Source organism: Nelumbo nucifera, chromosome 7, assembly GCF_055504915.1.
Source record: "Nelumbo nucifera cultivar China Antique chromosome 7, China Antique-T2T, whole genome shotgun sequence".
NCBI classification, from domain to species: Eukaryota; Viridiplantae; Streptophyta; class Magnoliopsida; order Proteales; family Nelumbonaceae; genus Nelumbo; species Nelumbo nucifera.
The window spans coordinates 1,790,808-1,794,501 of NC_142655.1; the positions used below are offsets into that span (position 1 = coordinate 1,790,808).

Sequence of the window (3,694 nt, forward strand, 5' to 3'; positions counted from 1 at the left end):
TTGTGCTGTCTGTTTAACTTACCAAACAGTAGGCATGCAGCAAGGGAGGTTCTTCTTTTGTGGCGGTTGAAGGTGATTCCAAAATACCCATTTATCAGTCTTAATCGAATGATTGAAGGCCCATGTGGAGAATCCAAAGCACATTCACTATTACTAATAAACTGAATTAATAATGACTTTGTATTATATGAAACTTGAATCTATCACACTTTAATTAGTAAAAAAACTCAACATTCAAACCATCTTTATTCTATCTAATTAAATTACAGTGGATTCATATTTGATCCGATTATCAAGACTCCCTACCGACATGGCATTACAACTGCACATGATAAACATTGATCTCTCCATGAATGATGACAAGTGGGGACATGTTCCTGCTGTATGGCTGTATTGTCTTGTGGGGAGGTGTTAGCAGAATCTTTTAAGGAGGCGTTCTTTTTTTGGATTTTGAGAGGAGAAAAAATTGGTCAATGAAATTTTAGTTCTCGTTAATGACTATACTTATTGGAATAATTATACTTGAACATAAATACTGGGATTTTTATTTCACAAGTGGTATGAACATTCTACTTTCTTTCTGATCTGACTTTCAGGCCTGATATTGTTGATGAACTCCTCCCATTAGTGACTATACGTGCAAATTAACATGGATCCATTAGTGTGAAACAATGTCTATGGCCGGCCAAACAAAATATCATATTTCATGAATAAAATGAATTGACTTTTTTTTTTTAATCAAATTGGAATCTAGGATTATAATAATTTAGTGAAAGATTAAAAAATTGATGATGCGTATCCATATGACCGATACTTTTTCTATTTTATAAAGATTCTTTTAAAACTCTCGTTTTTTTGTGTATATCCGGATGTTTAGAAGTGTGTCAATATATAAATATATCCATATCATATCTATATTTTAATCCTTAAATTTAATAAAAAAACAACATTCTGATATATATATATATATATATATATATATATTATATAATCGAATCGTGTTGCATGCAGCATGGTGTGGTGTGCTCCACTGACAAACACCGCAAGATATATACTACATAGTACAGCAGTTGTAGTTGTGCACACATGACCGCTGCTCTCTCCCTTTCATCAATGGCCCAACTGGTGACCGCGCACCACCTCTGACCGTGACCGGATCTCCCACTAAACAACGAAATTAAAATTCATTCACCAGTTGATTTGTGATTTGTGAAGGAATCCATCTTATTTATAAACATGCATGTATATGCCCTTCTCAAGTCCCAATAACTGACAAATATACAGCAAGCCTTAGCACAGTTATATATTGTGCACTCATCACTTCTCTCTCTCTACTTTCATCAATAATGGCTCAATTGGTGATCACCAAGAACTCCTCTCAAACGCTGCTCCACTTGATGAAGCGGACAGCTACGTAAGTAATTCATTTGGGTAGGTTTCCTAAAACTGTTCTCTTCTTTTATTTATTTTAAGTGATTTTTCTAGTTAATGTGTGCCATATATTTCAATCTCACTAAATTGTTTTCGTTGATTTCACAGAGGAATTGACATCTGGAAACCCAGAAGCAGAAGCGGAAGCGGAAGCGGAAGCCCTCCTTCTGAGATCAATGTTATTTATTTCAAGGCAGCTGCGCTTCAGAAATCGTCGACAACTCTTGCAAGCTCTCCTTCTCGGAGCAACATGAGTGTTCCAGAGCAGCCCAAATCCATAATTTACTATCTTCAGGCTGATCTTCTTCTCAACAAGGCACAGAAACCGTCGAAAAATAGAGGCTCCACTCCTCAGACCGACGCTAATCCCAAAAGTACTACCAAACCCAAGAATTTGCCAACTAGAGAAATTGGCAGCAAAGAGTCTCATCAGCAGATCGACATGGTTCCCAAGGATACACCAACGCAGAGATAATATCCTCACACCAGCTAGCTAGCGATAAAGTCGATGCTCCCAACTTAATTAACATGCATCCATGCATCTAGGGCGAAGGGAATTTGTCTGATCAGACCACCGATCTCATTCTCATCTACTACGTATCTCTTGCTTAATTATATTATCTAGCTTAATTTCTGTCTACTTATTTGGTGCTTTACCTCTTCAACTTAATTTCCACTATCTGTATTAAGACAACTCTACTTCTGGGCTGTAGCTAGCTAGATACTGTGTTTGTGTGTCTGTATTTGTTAGTTGTTACTGCATGCATGCATGCAGGCTTAATTAATTACTGCTATATAAAGAAATTAAGCGCCATCTCTTTTACTATGCATGGGCCCCTCTCCTACGGAAAAAGATGCAATCTAAGGCCCAGCCCAACTGGGAGCTGGCCCAAGCTCACACTATTATTAGCAATAACAATATTTCCTTAGGGCATAGTAATTAGTAACACTTACCACACGAATTTTGTTTTGCAAGACGGACCTCCTAAATTTCTATATTCCAGCACTTTGCCCCTGTTGTTAGCATTTTGCTAATTAATTTCATGGAATATTTTATTAAACCTTTCTAACACCTCAAATTACCCTTATGCTATTTAAGGAGATCATTTTTCCTTTTTTTTTTTAATTTAGTTTTTCTAAAATCCTAATTCATACACATATGTAATTTCTCTCAATTTTATTTCAACAGAGTTCATCTTGAGAACACCTTGAAAATGAATTGTGCCTTAGAATGGTTATTTTAACAAATTTGATATTTGTTGTTGTCAACCCATATGATCTCAAATGAGAAACTTCGTAGTTTTATTTTCAGCATCAACCCCGTTAAGGCGTTAACAAATTTAATAAAGACCCCCTGCACTTTTTTTTTTTTTTGCAATAAACACTCCCTGCACTTCGGCCATTAGACAAAGGCCCCCCTCCATTAGCGTTGCATCAATTGACTTCAAAAAAGATTCTCATTTATTTTATCAGATACCTAAATTATTATTATTATTTTTTTAATTTATTTTATCAGCACGCTTATCCATACTATACAGTTTGCATCTTAAGTGTCAAGGACTTCTCCACAAGTTCACCAGAGACAACAAACACATCACCGTACTTGATCGACTCTATCGGCTCCTGCTTACTGTGACACCCTTGTTCTTGAGACTGTAAATCTTGATCGCCTTGATTCAGTTCTCTCCATTAAGAATGCATGGTTCACCGGGTGTATTATTGCGCTACAACTGTTCTTGTTGCAATTATTGCTAGCATCAAAAGACTTGACTCATGAATCACGGTGCAATTTTATGCATGTGGGTCAATAAAGTTTTTGTTGTTTTCTCCGTTTCATTTACCAAACGCCACTCACTCACTTGTCTTTTGTGTTTGGTTGCCAAAGGCAGCTTAATTAATTTTTCTCTTTTTTTTTTCACTGTATGTAGAAAAGATCTGCTAATAAATTATAAACCATGAATCATGATCCTCGATGATGTATTATTGCGCAGATTGTTGGAACGGGTGGCCATAGGCCCTCGATTTGGAATACTCAACGTGTAGGAGAATCCACTGGCCATGTGAAAAGCCACATGTTGATGGAGTAGCTTAATGATATCATCCCTGTGAATACACTACAATACACACTAATTATAGTTTTCGTTATATGTTATTATTTATTTTCTAGTAAAAATAAATTTGTTTTCTATAAACTATTTTTGACTTGTTCACAGGGTGGTTATTGGGTCTAAGTTGGATCCATTTCAGCCTTTAACTAAGTCAG

General features: G+C 36.1%; 1 long non-coding RNA gene across 1 annotated transcript; it reads left to right on the forward strand.

The window, feature by feature from the left end:
• The first annotated feature begins 1,061 nt into the window (after positions 1-1,061).
• On the forward strand, positions 1,062-2,257 carry LOC104597640 (uncharacterized). The gene is made up of 2 exons (XR_735225.3): positions 1,062-1,431; positions 1,540-2,257. It is a non-coding gene; the product is annotated as an uncharacterized LOC104597640 (long non-coding RNA).
• The last annotated feature ends 1,437 nt before the right edge of the window (positions 2,258-3,694 follow it).